At 31.8% G+C, this 17,959-nt stretch overlaps 1 protein-coding gene and 1 non-coding gene across 2 annotated transcripts in view; both read left to right on the forward strand.

Annotated features, from left to right (window-relative positions):
- The window catches only part of LOC134847704 (transmembrane 9 superfamily member 3-like), a 68,912-nt gene that overhangs the window by 14,961 nt on the left and 35,992 nt on the right, over positions 1–17,959 (forward strand). The window lies entirely within an intron of this gene.
- LOC134849794 (small nucleolar RNA SNORD18) lies at positions 15,798–15,859 on the forward strand. The gene has a single exon (XR_010163783.1). It is a non-coding gene; the product is annotated as a small nucleolar RNA SNORD18 (small nucleolar RNA).

A 17,959-nucleotide genomic window follows, 5' to 3' on the forward strand; every position in this document is an offset into this window, starting at 1 on the left:
TTTTGTGTGCATTTTGATTTTACGATTATTTTTATGTGATTTTTATGACGTTGATAATTTTCAAGATTTTTCCCATTGCTTACTTCTTAATGATATGCCGTGTTTTGTTATCCATGATTCTTTTCTGTCTGATAAAAAGTAGGAACGGTAGTCTTTATTTTCAAAAACAAACTAGCTAAGACTATCTAAAACCTCACCCTTGTCTTTTTTTGTAGAATCTGCGCCGTTTTGAATCGTTTGATGATGAGATTAGGTCCGTGCTTCTGAACTACTGATTTTTTGTCACGCATAGTGTTCAATTGTTATATGTGCATTAATGTTTTAATATTTTTCTGTTAATTTAATTTAGTCAGTTTATTTCAACTTCGTGAATTTGATAGAAGCTTTTAAAGCTTACTTTTTGAAGATATCGGTGCGTTTCTGATTTTTTGTTACAATTCTTGATGATCTAAAGTAAAACATGTTTATTATCTTCGTTTTTAATTGTACGCTTGCTAAGAACAGCTGAAACTTTATTCTTGCGTTTTTATTTGCAGAATCCGCGCCTCTAAGATTTGGTTGGTGATGAGATTTGGTCCGTGTTTCTGAACAATTGATTATCTTTCTCAATCTGATTTTCACATGCTGTTCCTGATTTATGGTAACACATATTTCTGGTCTAATTTTAAGTTTGTTTAGAATAGTCTTTTTCAAATATGGTCCTTATAAAAATCTCTGAAACCTCAAGCTCGCCTTTTTAGCTAAACTGCGCCTTTGTGCTTCATTTGGTTGAAAGATTCGGTCCACGTTTCTGAATGTTTTATTTTGATTTTTCAGTAGCTTTCTTGTGTGCGTCTCGATTTTGTTATAATAATGTGATTTTTATGATGTCGTGACTTTGTTTGATTTTTTTGATTGATTACTTTCTAGTGATATGCCATGTTTCTAATCCAGAAACATTTTCATTTTGATTAAAATAAAACCTGTTTTTTGTCTTCATTGTCAAAAACAAACTTGCTGAGATTATCTGAAACCTCGCAATTGTCTTTTTTGTAGAATCTACGCCTTTTTGATTCGTTTGATGATGAGATTAGGTCCGTGTTTCTGAACTACTGTTTATTTTAGTCAATCTGATTATTCAATTAGTTTTTATGTGTGCATCAATTTTTTATTGTTCTCTTAATTTGATTTACTCTGTATGTTTCAACTTCGTGATTTTGATTGATGCTTCTAAAGCTTACTTAATGATGATTTCCCGTGTTTCTGATCCTTGATTAATATTCTTTCTGATCAAAAGTAAAACCTGTTTATTTTCTTCGTCTTTACTTGTTCCCTTGCTAAGAGCAATTGAAGCTTTCACATGGCGTCTGTAGAATCTACGCCCTTTTGATTCGATTGGTTTTGAAATTTGGTCCGTGTTTCTGAACTACTGATTGTGCTTTATTGTTTTGTTAATTTGATTTGGTCTGTATATTTCAACTTCGTGAATTTGATAGAATCTTTTAATGCTTACTTTATGACGATATCCTGTTCTTCTGATTTTTTTGTTAATTCTTTCTGATCTAAAGTAAAACGTGCTTTTTATCGTTTTGAAATGTACGCTGGCTAAGAACAGTTAAAAATTTTCCACTGTCCTTTGATCTGGTTGGTGATGAGATTTGGTCCGTGTTTCTGAACAAATGATTATCTTTCTCAATCTGATTTTTACAAGCTGTTCCTGATTCATTGTGACACATCTTTTTGTCTAAAATTAAACTTGTTCAGAATAGTATTTTTCAAATATAGTCAATCTCTGAAACGTCAAGCTGGCCATTTTAGCAAAAATTGCGCCCATGTGCTTCATTTGGTGAACAGATTTGGTCCACTTTTCTGAATATTGTTTTTGTTTCAATCTGAGTTTTCAGTAGCTTTTTTGTGTGCATAGTAATTTTGCGATTATTTTTATGTAATTTTTATGACGTCGTGAATTTGTTAGATGTTTTTCTTTGCTTACTTTCTAATGATATGCCGTGTTTGTAATCCAGGCTTCCTTTCATTTTCATCAAAATAAAACCTGTTTATATCTTAATTTCCAGAAACAAACTTGGCAAGATTATCTGAAACCTCACCCTTGTCTTTTTTGTAGAATCTACGCCTTTTTGATTAGTTTGATGATGAGATTAGGTCCGTGTTTCTGAACCACTGATTATTTTAGTCAATATGATCATTTGATTTTTTTTGTGTTCATCAATATCTTGTTATTGTTCTCCTAATTTGATTTACTCTGTATCTTTCAACTTCGTGAATTTGATTGATGTTTTTAAAGCTTACTTAATGATGATTTCCCGTGTATCTGATCCTTGATTGATAGTCTTTCTGATCAAAAGTGGAACCTCTTTATAATCTGCGTTTTTTTTGTACGCTTGCTAAGAGCAATTGAAATTTTAACATGGCGTCTGTAGAATCTCCGCTCTTTTGATTCGATTGGTTATGAGATTTGGTCCGTGTTTCTGATGAACTACTGATTACGTGCGATAATTTTGTGTTATTGTTTTGGTAATTTGATTTAGTCCGTATATTTCAACTTCGTGAATTTGATAAAACCTTTTAATGCTTACTTTTTTGAAGATATCCTGTTTTTTTTCTGATTTTTTGTTACAATTCTTTCTGATCTAAAGTAAAACATGCTTTTTGTCGTTTTTACATGTACGCTGGCTAAGAACAGCTGAAACTTTTTTCTTGCGTTTTTATTCGCAGAAGCCACTGTTCTTTGGTTTGGTTGGTGATGAGATTTGGTCCGTGTTTCTGAACAAATGATTATCTTTCTCAATCTGATTTTCACAAGCTGTTCCTGATTTATGGTAACACATATTTCTGATCTAAAATTAAGTTTGTTCAGTATAGTGTTTTTCAAATATGGTCCTTCTATGAATTCATTCTATGAATCTCTGAAACCTCAAGCTGGCCATTTTAGCAAAAGTTGCGCCCATGTGCTTCATTTGGCGAAGAGATTTGTTCCATGTTTCTGAATTTTTTTTTTCAATCTGATTTTTTAGTAGCTTTTTTGTGTGTGCGTCTTGATTTTGCGATTATTTTTATTTGATTTTTATGACGTCGTGAATTTGTTAGATGTTTTTCTTTGCTTACTTCCAATGATACGCCGTGTTTCTAATCCAGGCTCCCTCTCATTCTGATCAAAATAAAACCTGCTTCTATCTTAATTTTCAAAAACAAACTTGCTAAGGTTATCTGAAACCTCACACTCGTCTTTTTTTTTGTACAATATACGCCTTTTTGATAAGTTTGATGATGAGATTAGGTCCGTGTTTCTGAACTACTGGTTATTTTAGTCAATCTGATTATTCAATTGTTTTTTATGTGTTCATCAATATTTTGTTATTGTTCTCTTAATTTGACTTACTCTGTATGTTTCAAACTCGTGAATTTGATTGATGCTTTTAAAACTTACTTAATGATGATTTACCGTGTTTCTGATCCTTGATTATTATTCTTTCTGATCAAAAGTAAAAACTGTTTATAATCTTCGTTTTTACTTGTACCCTTGCTAAGAGTAATTGAAATTTTAACATATCCTCTGTAGAATCTACGCTCTTTTGTTTCGATTGGTTATGAGATTAGGTACGTGTTTCTGAACTACTGATTATTTTAGTCAATCTGATTATTCAATTAGTTTTTATGTGTGCATCAATATTTGGTTATTGTTCTCTAATTTTGGTTTACTGTGTTTCAACTTCGTGAATTTTATTGATGCTTTTGAAGCTTCCTTAAAGATGATTTCCCGTGTTTCTGATCCTTGATTTATATTCTTTCTGATCAAAAGTAAATCCTGTTTATAATCTTCATTTTTTTGTACCATTGCTAGGAACAACTGAAAATTTAAAATGGCGTCTGTAGAATCTACGCCCTTTTGATTCGATTGGTTTTGAAATTTGGTCCGTGTTTCTGAACTACTGATTATGTGCATTGCTGTTTTGTCATTGTTCTGTTAATTTGATTTAGTCAGTATGTTTCATGTTCCTGAATTTGATAGATCTTTTAATGCTTACTTTATTCAGATATCCTGTGTTTCTTATCTTTTGTTAGAATTCTTTCTGATCTAAAGTTAAACATGCTTATTTTCTTTGGTTTTAAATGTACGCTTGCTAAGAACAAGTGAAACTTCTTTCTTCCTATATTATTTGGAGAACACGCCTATTTGATTTTGGTTGGTGTTGAGATTTGGTCCTTGTTTCTGAACTACTGATTATGTGCATCAACGTTTTTTTATTGTTTTGCTAACTTGATTTACTCAGTGTATTTCAACATCGTGAATTTGATAGAAGCTTTTAATGCTTACTTTTTGAAGATATCCTCTGTTTCTGTTTTTTTGTTACAATTCTTTCTGATCTAAAGTAAAACGTGCTTTTTATCGTTTTGAAATGTACGCTGGCTAAGAACAGCTGAAAATTGTCCACTGTCCTTTGATCTGGTTGGTGATGAGATTTGGTCCGTGTTTCTGAACAAATGATCATCTTTCTCAATCTGATTTTTACAAGCTGTTTCTGATTCATTGTAACACATCTTTTTGTCTAAAATTAAACTTGTTCAGAATACTATCTTTCAATTATGGTCCTTATAAGAATCTCTGAAACCTCAAACTGGCCATTTTAGCAAAAGTTGCGCCCATGTCCTTCATTTGGTGAAGAGATTTGGTCCTTTTTTCTGAATATTGTTTTTGTTTCAATCTCAGTTTTCAGTAGCTTTTTTGTGTGCATAGTAATTTTGCGATTATTTTGATGTGTTTTTTATGACGTCGTGACTTGTCAGATGTTTTTCTTTGCTTACTTTCTAATGATATGCCGTGTTTGTTATCCAGGCTTCCTTTCATTTTGATCAAAATAAAACCTGTTTATATCTTAATTTCCAGAAACAAACTTGGCAAGATTATCTGAAACTTCACCCTTGTCTTTTTTGTAGAATCTACGCCTTTTTGATTAGTTTGATGATGAGATTAGGTCCGTGTTTCTGAACCACTGATTATTTTAGTCAATATGATCATTTGATTTTTTTTGTGTGCATCAATGTTTTGTTATTGTTCTCTTAATTTGATTTACTCTGTGTGTTTCAACTTCGTGAATTTGATTGATGTTTTTAAAGCTTACTTAATGATGATTTCCCGTGTATCTGATCCTTGATCGATAGTCTTTCTGATCAAAAGTGGAACCTGTTTATAATCTGCGTTTTTTTTTGTACGCTTGCTAAGAGCAATTGAAATTTTAACATGGCGTCTGTAGAATCTCCGCTCTTTTGATTCGATTGGTTATGAGATTTGGTCCGTGTTTCTGATGAACTACTGATTATGTGCGATAATTTTGTGTTATTGTTTTGGTAATTTGATTTAGTCCGTATATTTCAACTTCGTGAATTTGATAAAAACTTTTAATGCTTACTTTTTGAAGATATCCTGTTTTTTTTTCTGATTTTTTGTTACAATTCTTTCTGATCTAAAGTAAAACATGCTTTTTGTCGTTTTTAAATGTACGCTGGCTAAGAACAGCTGAAACTTTTTTCTTGCGTTTTTATTCGCAGAAGCCACTGTTCTTTGGTTTGGTTGGTGATGAGATTTGGTCCGTGTTTCTGAACAAATGATTATCTTTCTCAATCTGATTTTCACAAGCTGTTCCTGATTTATGGTAACACATATTTCTGATCTAAAATTAAGTTTGTTCAGTATAGTGTTTTTCAAATATGGTCCTTCTATGAATTCCTTCTATGAATCTCTGAAACCTCAAGCTGGCCATTTTAGCAAAAGTTGCGCCCATGTGCTTCATTTGGCGAAGAGATTTGTTCCATGTTTCTGAATTTTTTTTTTTCAATCTGATTTTTTAGTAGCTTTTTTGTGTGTGCGTCTTGATTTTGCGATTATTTTAATTTGAGTTTTATGACGTCGTGAATTTGTTAGATGTTTTTCTTTGCTTACTTCCAATGATACGCCGTGTTTCTAATCCAGGCTCCCTCTCATTCTGATCAAAATAAAACCTGCTTTTATCTTAATTTTCAAAAACAAACTTGCTAAGGTTATCTGAAACCTCACACTCGTCTTTTTTTTTGTAGAATATACACCTTTTTGATAAGTTTGATGATGAGATTAGGTCCGTGTTTCTGAACTACTGGTTATTTTAGTCAATCTGATTATTCAATTGTTTTTTATGTGTTCATCAATATTTTGTTATTGTTCTCTTAATTTGACTTACTCTGTATGTTTCAACCTCGTGAATTTGATTGATGCTTTTAAAACTTACTTAATGATGATTTACCGTGTTTCTGATCCTTGATTATTATTCTTTCTGATCAAAAGTAAAAACTGTTTATAATCTTCGTTTTTACTTGTACCCTTGCTAAGAGTAATTGAAATTTTAACATATCCTCTGTAGAATCTACGCTCTTTTGTTTCGATTGGTTATGAGATTAGGTACGTGTTTCTGAACTACTGATTATTTTAGTCAATCTGATTATTCAATTAGTTTTTATGTGTGCATCAATATTTGGTTATTGTTCTCTAATTTTGGTTTACTGTGTTTCAACTTCGTGAATTTTATTGATGCTTTTGAAGCTTCCTTAAAGATGATTTCCCGTGTTTCTGATCCTTGATTTATATTCTTTCTGATCAAAAGTAAATCCTGTTTATAATCTTCATTTTTTTGTACCATTGCTAGGAACAATTGAAAATTTAAAATGGCGTCTGTAGAATCTACGCCCTTTTGATTCGATTGGTTTTGAAATTTGGTCCGTGTTTCTGAACTACTGATTATGTGCATTGCTGTTTTGTCATTGTTCTGTTAATTTGATTTAGTCAGTATGTTTCATGTTCCTGAATTTGATAGATCTTTTAATGCTTACTTTATTCAGATATCCTGTGTTTCTTATCTTTTGTTAGAATTCTTTCTGATCTAAAGTTAAACATGCTTATTTTCTTTGGTTTTAAATGTACGCTTGCTAAGAACAAGTGAAACTTCTTTCTTCCTATATTATTTGGAGAACACGCCTATTTGATTTTGGTTGGTGTTGAGATTTGGTCCTTGTTTCTGAACTACTGATTATGTGCATCAACGTTTTTTTATTGTTTTGCTAACTTGATTTACTCAGTGTATTTCAACATCGTGAATTTGATAGAAGCTTTTAATGCTTACTTTTTGAAGATATCCTCTGTTTCTGTTTTTTTTGTTACAATTCTTTCTGATCTTAAGTAAAACGTGCTTTTTATCGTTTTGAAATGTACGCTGGCTAAGAACAGCTGAAAATTGTCCACTGTCCTTTGATCTGGTTGGTGATGAGATTTGGTCCGTGTTTCTGAACAAATGATCATCTTTCTCAATCTGATTTTTACAAGCTGTTTCTGATTCATTGTAACACATCTTTTTGTCTAAAATTAAACTTGTTCAGAATACTATTTTTCAATTATGGTCCTTATAAGAATCTCTGAAACCTCAAACTGGCCATTTTAGCAAAAGTTGCGCCCATGTGCTTCATTTGGTGAAGAGTTTTGGTCCTTTTTTCTGAATATTGTTTTTGTTTCAATCTCAGTTTTCAGTAGCTTTTTTTGTGTGCATAGTAATTTTGCGATTATTTTGATGTGTTTTTTATGACGTCGTGAATTTGTTAGATGTTTTTCTTTGCTTACTTTCTAATGATATGCCGTGTTTGTTATCCAGGCTTCCTTTCATTTTGATCAAAATAAAACCTGTTTATATCTTAATTTCCAGAAAAAAACTTGGCAAGATTATCTGAAACTTCACCCTTGTCTTTTTTGTAGAATCTACGCCTTTTTGATTAGTTTGATGATGAGATTAGGTCCGTGTTTCTGAACCACTGATTATTTTAGTCAATATGATCATTTGATTTTTTTTGTGTGCATCAATGTTTTGTTATTGTTCTCTTAATTTGATTTACTCTGTGTGTTTCAACTTCGTGAATTTGATTGATGTTTTTAAAGCTTACTTAATGATGATTTCCCGTGTATCTGATCCTTGATTGTTAGTCTTTCTGATCAAAAGTGGAACCTGTTTATAATCTGCGTTTTTTTTTGTACGCCTGCTAAGAGCAATTGAAATTTTAACATGGCGTCTGTAGAATCTCCGCTCTTTTGATTCGATATGTTATGAGATTTGGTCCGTGTTTCTGATGAACTACTGATTATGTGCGATAATTTTGTGTTATTGTTTTGGTAATTTGATTTAGTCCGTATATTTCAACTTCGTGAATTTGATAAAAACGTTTAATGCTTACTTTTTGAAGATATCCTGTTTTTTTCTGATTTTTTGTTACAATTCTTTCTGATCTAAAGTAAAACATGCTTTTTGTCGTTTTTAAATGTACGCTGGCTAAGAACAGCTGAAACTTTTTTTCTTGCGTTTTTATTCGCAGAAGCCACTGTTCTTTGGTTTGGTTGGTGATGAGATTTGGTCCGTGTTTCTGAACAAATGATCATCTTTCTCAATCTGATTTTTACAAGCTGTTTCTGATTCATTGTAACACATCTTTTTGTCTAAAATTAAACTTGTTCAGAATACTATTTTTCAATTATGGTCCTTATAAGAATCTCTGAAACCTCAAACTGGCCATTTTAGCAAAAGTTGCGCCCATGTGCTTCATTTGGTGAAGAGTTTTGGTCCTTTTTTCTGAATATTGTTTTTGCTTCAATCTCAGTTTTCAGTAGCTTTTTTGTGTGCATAGTAATTTTGCGATTATTTTGATGTGTTTTTTTATGACGTCGTGAATTTGTTAGATGTTTTTCTTTGCTTACTTTCTAATGATATGCCGTGTTTGTTATCCAGGCTTCCTTTCATTTTGATCAAAATAAAACCTGGTTATATCTTAATTTCCAGAAACAAACTTGGCAAGATTATCTGAAACTTCACCCTTGTCTTTTTTGTAGAATCTACGCCTTTTTGATTAGTTGGATGATGAGATTAGGTCCGTGTTTCTGAACCACTGATTATTTTAGTCAATATGATCATTTGATTTTTTTTGTGTGCATCAATGTTTTGTTATTTTTCTCTTAATTTGATTTACTCTGTGTGTTTCAACTTCGTGAATTTGATTGATGTTTTTAAAGCTTACTTATTGATGATTTCCCGTGTATCTGATCCTTGATTGTTAGTCTTTCTGATCAAAAGTGGAACCTGTTTATAATCTGCGTTTTTTTTGTACGCTTGCTAAGAGCAATTGAAATTTTAACATGGCGTCTGTAGAATCTCCGCTCTTTTGATTCGATATGTTATGAGATTTGGTCCGTGTTTCTGATGAACTACTGATTATGTGCGATAATTTTGTGTTATTGTTTTGGTAATTTGATTTAGTCCGTATATTTCAACTTCGTGAATTTGATAAAAACTTTTAATGCTTACTTTTTGAAGATATCCTGTTTTTTTCTGATTTTTTGTTACAATTCTTTCTGATCTAAAGTAAAACATGCTTTTTGTCGTTTTTAAATGTACGCTGGCTAAGAACAGCTGAAACTTTTTTCTTGCGTTTTTATTCGCGGAAGCCACTGTTCTTCGGTTTGGTTGGTGATGAGATTTGGTCCGTGTTTCTGAACAAATGATTATCTTTCTCAATCTGATTTTCACAAGCTGTTCCTGATTTATGGTAACACATATTTCTGATCTAAAATTAAGTTTGTTCAGTATAGTGTTTTTCAAATATGGTCCTTCTATGAATTCCTTCTATGAATCTCTGAAACCTCAAGCTGGCCATTTTAGCAAAAGTTGCGCCCATGTGCTTCATTTGGCGAAGAGATTTGTTCCATGTTTCTGATTTTTTTTTTCAATCTGATTTTTTAGTAGCTTTTTTGTGTGTGCGTCTTGATTTTGCGATTATTTTTATTTGATTTTTTTGACGTCGTGAATTTGTTAGATGTTTTTCTTTGCTTACTTCCAATGATACGCCGTGTTTCTAATCCAGGCTCCCTCTGATTCTGATCAAAATAAAACCTGCTTTTATCTTAATTTTCAAAAACAAACTTGCTAAGGTTATCTGAAACCTCACACTCGTCTTTTTTTTTGTAGAATATACGCCTTTTTGATCAGTTTGATGATGAGATTAGGTCCGTGTTTCTGAGCTACTGGTTATTTTAGTCAATCTGATTATTCAATTGTTTTTTATGTGTTCATCAATATTTTGTTATTGTTCTCTTAATTTGACTTACTCTGTATGTTTCAACCTCGTGAATTTGATTGATGCTTTTAAAACTTACTTAATGATGATTTACCGTGTTTCTGATCCTTGATTATTATTCTTTCTGATCAAAATTAAAAACTGTTTATAATCTTCGTTTTTACTTGTACCCTTGCTAAGAGTAATTGAAATTTTAACATATCCTCTGTAGAATCTACGCTCTTTTGTTTCGATTGGTTATGAGATTAGGTACGTGTTTCTGAACTACTGATTATTTTAGTCAATCTGATTATTCAATTAGTTTTTATGTGTGCATCAATATTTGGTTATTGTTCTCTAATTTTGGTTTACTGTGTTTCAACTTCGTGAATTTGATTGATGCTTTTGAAGCTTCCTTAAAGATGATTTCCCGTGTTTCTGATCCTTGATTTATATTCTTTCTGATCAAAAGTAAATCCTGTTTATAATCTTCATTTTTTTGTACCATTGCTAGGAACAATTGAAAATTTAAAATGGCGTCTGTAGAATCTACGCCCTTTTGATTCGATTGGTTTTGAAATTTGGTCCGTGTTTCTGAACTACTGATTATGTGCATTGCTGTTTTGTCATTGTTCTGTTAATTTGATTTAAACAGTATGTTTCATGTTCCTGAATTTGATAGATCTTTTAATGCTTACTTTATTCAGATATCCTGTGTTTCTTATCTTTTGTTAGAATTCTTTCTGATCTAAAGTTAAACATGCTTATTTTCTTTGGTTTTAAATGTACGCTTGCTAAGAACAAGTGAAACTTCTTTCTTCCTATATTATTTGGAGAACACGCCTATTTGATTTTGGTTGGTGTTGAGATTTGGTCCTTGTTTCTGAATTACTGAGTATGTGCATCAACGTTTTTTTATTGTTTTGCTAACTTGATTTACTCAGTGTATTTCAACATCGTGAGTTTGATAGAAGCTTTTAATGCTTACTTTTTGAAGATATCCTCTGTTCCTGTTTTTTTGTTACAATTCTTTCTGATCTAAAGTAAAACGTGCTTTTTATCGTTTTGAAATGTACGCTGGCTAAGAACAGCTGAAAATTGTCCACTGTCCTTTGATCTGGTTGGTGATGAGATTTGTTCCGTGTTTCTGAACAAATGATTATCTTTCTCAATCTGATTTTTACAAGCTGTTTCTGATTCATTGTAACACATCTTTTTGTCTAAAATTAAACTTGTTCAGAATACTATTTTTCAATTATGTCCTTATAAGAATCTCTGAAACCTCAAACTGGCCATTTTAGCAAAAGTTGCGCCCATGTGTTTCATTTGGTGAAGAGATTTGGTCCTTTTTTCTGAATATTGTTTTTGTTTCAATCTCAGTTTTCAGTAGCTTTTTTGTGTGCATAGTATTTTTGCGATTATTTTGATGTGTTTTTTATGACGTCGTGAGTTTGTTAGATGTTTTTCTTTGCTTACTTTCTAATGATATGCCGTGTTTGTAATCCAGGCTTCCTTTCATTTTGATCAAAATAAAACCTGTTTATATCTTAATTTCCAGAAACAAACTTGGCAAGATTATCTGAAACTTCACCCTTGTCTTTTTTGTAGAATCTACGCCTTTTTGATTAGTTTGATTATGAGATTAGGTCCGTGTTTCTGAACCACTGATTATTTTAGTCAATATGATCATTTGATTTTTTTTGTGTGCATCAATGTTTTGTTATTGTTCTCTTAATTTGATTTACTCTGTGTGTTTCAACTTCGTGAATTTGATTGATGTTTTTAAAGCTTACTTAATGACGATTTCCCGTGTTTCTGATCCTTGATTCATAGTCTTCCTGATCAAAAGTGAAACCTGTTTATAATCTGCGTTTTTACTTGTACGCGTGCTCAGAGTAATTGAAATTTTAACATTGCGTCTGTAGAATCTCCGCACTTTTGATTCGATTGCTTATGAGATTTGGTCCGTGTTTCTGAACTTCTGATTATGTGCATTACTGTTTTGTTACTTTTCCGTTAATTTGATTTAGTCAGTATGTTTCATGTTCCGGAATTTGATTGATCTTTTAATATCCTTTGTTTCTGATCTTTTGTTAGAATTCTTTCTGATCTAAAGTAAAACATGCTTATTATCTTCGTTTTTAAATGTACGCTTGCTAAGACCAGCTGAAACCTAATCTTGCGTTTTTATTCGGAGAACCCACGCCTCTTTGATTTGGTTGGTGTTGAGATTTGGTCCGTGTTTCTGAACTACTGATTATGTGCATCAACGTTTTTTTATTGTTTTGCTAACTTGATTTACTCAGTATATTTCAACATCGTGAATTTGATAGAAGCTTTTAATGCTTACTTTTTGAAGATATCCTCTTGTTTCTGTTTTTTTGTTACAATTCTTTCTGATCTAAAGTAAAACGTGCTTTTTATCGTTTTGAAATGTACGCTGGCTAAGAACAGCTGAAAATTGTCCACTGTCCTTTGATCTGGTTGGTGATGAGATTTGGTCCGTGTTTCTGAACAAATGATTATCTTTCTCAATCTGATTTTTACAAGCTGTTTCTGATTCATTGTAACACATCTTTTTGTCTAAAATTAAACTTGTTCAGAATAGTATTTTTCAATTATGTTCCTTATAAGAATCTCTGAAACCTCAAACTGGCCATTTTTGCAAAAGTTGCGCCCATGTGCTTCATTTGGTGAAGAGATTTGGTCCTTTTTTCTGAATATTAGTTTTGTTTCAATCTCAGTTTTCAGTAGCTTTTTTGTGTGCATAGTAATTTTGCGATTATTTTGATGTGTTTTTTATGACGTCGTGAATTTGTTAGATGTTTTCTTTGCTTACTTTCTAATGATATGCCGTGTTTGTTATCCAGGCTTCCTTTCATTTTGATCAAAATAAAACCTGTTTATATCTTAATTTCCAGAAACAAACTTGGCAAGATTATCTGAAACTTCACCCTTGTCTTTTTTGTAGAATCTACGCCTTTTTGATTAGTTTGATGATGAGATTAGGTCCGTGTTTCTGAACCACTGATTATTTTAGTCAATATGATCATTTGATTTTTTTTGTGTGCATCAATGTTTTGTTATTTTTCTCTTAATTTGATTTACTCTGTATCTATCAACTTCGTGAATTTGATTGATGTTTTTAAAGCTTACTTAATGATGATTTCCCGTGTTTCTGATCCTTGATTAATAGCCTTTCTGATCAAAAGTGAAACCTGTTTATAATCTGCGTTTTTACTTGTACGCTTGCTCAGAGTAATTGAAATTTTAACGTTGCGTCTGTAGAATCTCCGCACTTTTGATTCGATTGCTTATGAGATTTGGTCCGTGTTTCTGAACTTCTGATTATGTGCATTACTGTTTTGTTACTTTTCCGTTAATTTGATATAGTCAGTATGTTTCATGTTCCTGAATTTGATTGATCTTTTAATATCCTGTGTTTCTGATCTTTTGTTAAAATTCTTTCTGATCTAAAGTAAAACATGCTTATTATCTTCGTTTTTAAATGTACGCTTGTTAAGAACAGCTGAAACTTCCTTCTTGCGTTTTTATTCGGAGAACCCACGCCTCTTTGATTTGGTTGGTGTTGAGATTTGGTCCGTGTTTCTGAACTACTGATTATGTGCATCAATGTTTTTTTATTGTTTTGATTACTTGATTTAGTCAGTATATTTCAACCTCGTGAATTTGATAGAAGTTTTTAATGCTTACTTTTGAAGATATCCTCTGTTTCTGATTTTTTGTTACAGTTCTTTTTGAGCTAAAGTAAAACGTGCTTTTTATCGTTTTGAAATGTACGCTGGCTAAGAACAGCTGAAAATTGTCCACTGTCCTTTGATCTGGTTGGTGATGAGATTTGGTCCGTGTTTCTGAACAAATGATTATCTTTCTCAATCTGATTTTTACAAGCTGTTCCTGATTCATTGTGACACACCTTTTTGTCTCAAATTAAACTTGTTCAGAATAGTATTTTTCAAATATAGTCATTCGCTGAATCTCTGAAACCTCAAGCTGGCCATTTTAGCAAAAATTGCGCCCATGTGCTTCATTTGGTGAAGAGATTTGGTCCATTTTTCTGAATATTGTTTTTGTTTCAATCTGAGTTTTCAGTAGCTTTTTTGTGTGCATAGTAATTTTGCGATTATTTTTATGTAATTTTTATGACGTCGTGAATTTGTTAGATGTTTTTCTTTGCTTACTTTCTAATGATATGCCGTGTTTGTAATCCAGGCTTCCTTTCATTTTGATCAAAATAAAACCTGTTTTTATCTGAATTTCCAGAAACAAACTTGGCAAGATTATCTGAAACCTCACCCTTGTCTTTTTTGTAGAATCTACGCCTTTTTGATTAGTTTGATGATGAGATTAGGTCCGTGTTTCTGAACTACTGATTATTTTAGTCAACCTGATTATTCAATTTTTTTTTGTGTTTATCAATATCTTGTTATTGTTCTCTTAATTTGATTTACTCTGTATCTATCAACTTCGTGAATTTGATTGATGATTTTAAAGCTTCCTTAATGATGATTTCCCGTGTTTCTGATCCTTGATTAATAGTCTTTCTGATCAAAAGTGAAACCTGTTTATAATCTGCGTTTTTACTTGTACGCTTGCTCAGATTAATTGAAATTTTAACATTGCGTCTGTAGAATCTCCGCACTTTTGATTCGATTGCTTATGAGATTTGGTCCGTGTTTCTGAACTTCTGATTTTGTGCATTACTGTTTTGTTACTTTTCCGTTAATTTGATTTAGTCAGTATGTTTCATGTTCCTGAATTTGAGTGATCTTTTAATATCCTGTGTTTCTGATCTTTTGTTAAAATTCTTTCTGATCTAAAGTAAAACATGCTTATTATCTTCGTTTTTAAATGTACGCTTGTTAAGAACAGCTGAAACTTCATTCTTGCGTTTTTATTTGGAGAACCCACGCCTCTTTGATTTGGTTGGTGTTGAGATTTGGTCCGTGCTTCTGAACTACTGATTATGTGCATCAATGTTTTTTTATTGTTTTGTTAACTTGATTTAGTCAGTATATTTCAACCTCGTGAATTTGATAGTAGCTTTTAATGCTTACTTTTGAAGATATCTCTGTTTCTGATTTTTTGTTACAGTTCTTTCTGATCTAAAGTAAAACGTGCTTTTTATCGTTTTGAAATGTACGCTGGCTAAGAACAGTTAAAAATTTTCCACTGTCCTTTGATCTGGTTGGTGATGAGATTTGGTCCGTGTTTCTGAACAAATGATTATCTTTCTCAATCTGATTTTTACAAGCTGTTCCTGATTCATTGTGACACATCTTTTTGTCTAAAATTAAACTTGTTCAGAATAGTATTTTTCAAATATAGTCATTCTCTGAATCTCTGAAACCTCAAGCTGGCCATTTTAGCAAAAATTGCGCCCATGTGCTTCATTTGGTGAAGAGATTTGGTCCATTTTTCTGAATATTGTTTTTGTTTCAATCTGAGTTTTCAGAAGCTTTTTTGTGTGCATAGTAATTTTGCGATTATTTCTATGTAATTTTTCTGACGTCGTGAATTTGTTAGATGTTTTTCTTTGCTTACTTTCTAATGATATGCCGTGTTTGTAATCCAGGCTTCCTTTCATTTTGATCAAAATAAAACCAGTTTTTATCTGAAATCTCACCCTTGTCTTTTTTCTAGAATCTACGCCTTTTTGATTAGTTTGATGATGAGATTAGGTCCGTGTTTCTGAACTATTGATTTTTTTAGTCAATCTGATTATTCAATTTTTTTTTGTGTTCATCAATATCATGTTATTGTTCTTTTAATTTGATTTACTCTGTATCTATCAACTTCGTGAATTTGATTGATGTTTTTAAAGCTTACTTAATGATGATTTCCCGTGTTTCTGATCCTTGATTAATAGTCTTTCTGATCAAAAGTTAAACCTGTTTATAATCTGCGTTTTTACTTGTACGCTTGCTCAGAGTAATTGAATTTTTAACGTTGCGTCTGTAGAATCTCCGCACTTTTGATTCGATTGCTTATGAGATTTGGTCCGTGTTTCTGAACTTCTGATTATGTGCATTACTGTTTTGTTACTTTTCCGTTAATTTGATTTAGTCAGTATGTTTCATGTTCCTGAATTTGATTGATCTTTTAATATCCTGTGTTTCTGATCTTTTGTTAAAATTCTTTCTGATCTGAAGTAAAACATGCTTATTATCTTCGTTTTTAAATGTACGCTTGTTAAGAACAGCTGAACCTTCATTCTTGCGTTTTTATGCGGAGAACCCACGCCTCTTTGATTTGGTTGGTGTTGAGATTTGGTCCGTGCTTCTGAACTACTGATTATGTGCATCAATGTTTTTTTATTGTTTTGTTAACTTGCTTTAGTCAGTATATTTCAACCTCGTGAATTTGATAGAAGCTTTTAATGCTTACTTTTGAAGATATCCTCTTTTTCTGATTTTTTGTTACAGTTCTTTCTGATCTAAAGTAAAACGTGCTTTTTATCGTTTTGAAATGTACGCTGGCTAAGAACAGTTAAAAATTTTCCACTGTCCTTTGATCTGGTTGATGATGAGATTTGGTCCGTGTTTCTGAACAAATGATTATCTGTCTCAATCTGATTTTTACAAGCTGTTCCTGATTCATTGTGACACATCTTTTTGTCTAAAATTAAACTTGTTCAGAATAGTATTTTTCAAATATAGTCATTCTCTGAATCTCTGAAACCTCAAGCTGGCCATTTTAGCAAAAATTGCGCCCATGTGCTTCATTTGGTGAAGAGATTTGGTCCATTTTTCTGAATATTGTTTTTGTTTCAATCTGAGTTTTCAGTAGCTTTTTTGTGTGCATAGTAATTTTGCGATTATTTTTATGTAATTTTTATGACGTCGTGAATTTGTTAGATGTTTTTCTTTGCTTACTTTCTAATGATTTGCCGTGTTTGTAATCCAGGCTTCCTTTCATTTTGATCAAAATAAAACCTGTTTTCATCTGAATTTCCAGAAACAAACTTGGCAAGATTATCTGAAACCTCACCCTTGTCTTTTTTGTAGAATCTACGCCTTTTTGATTAATTTGATGATGAGATTAGGTCCGTGTTTCTGAACTACTGATTATTTTAGTCAATCTGATTGATCATTTTTTTTGTGTTCATCAATATCTTGTTATTGTTCTCTTAATTTGATTTACTCTGTATCTATCAACTTCGTGAATTTGATTGATGTTTTTAAAGCTTACTTAATGATGATTTCCCGTGTTTCTGATCCTTGATTAATAGTCTTTCTGATCAAAAGTTAAACCTGTTTATAATCTGCGTTTTTACTTGTACGCTTGCTCAGAGTAATTGAATTTTTAACGTTGCGTCTGTAGAATCTCCGCACTTTTGATTCGATTGCTTATGAGATTTGGTCCGTGTTTCTGAACTTCTGATTATGTGCATTACTGTTTTGTTACTTTTCCGTTAATTTGATATAGTCAGTATGTTTCATGTTCCTGAATTTGAGTGATCTTTTAATATCCTGTGTTTCTGATCTTTTGTTAAAATTCTTTCTGATCTAAAGTAAAACATGCTTATTATCTTCGTTTTTAAATGTACGCTTGTTAAGAACAGCTGAAACTTCATTCTTGCGTTTTTATTCGGAGAACATACGCCTCTTTGATTTGGTTGGTGTTGAGATTTGGTCCGTGCTTCTGAACTACTGATTATGTGCATCAAGGTTTTTTTATTGTTTTGTTAACTTGATTTAGTCAGTATATTTCAACCTCGTGAATTTGATAGAAGCTTTTAATGCTTACTTTTGAAGATATCCTCTGTTTCTGATTTTTTGTTACAGTTCTTTCTGATCTAAAGTAAAACGTGCTTTTTATCGTT

The sequence above is a fragment of the Symsagittifera roscoffensis genome, chromosome 6 (genome assembly GCF_963678635.1).
Source record: "Symsagittifera roscoffensis chromosome 6, txSymRosc1.1, whole genome shotgun sequence".
NCBI classification, from domain to species: Eukaryota; Metazoa; Xenacoelomorpha; order Acoela; family Convolutidae; genus Symsagittifera; species Symsagittifera roscoffensis.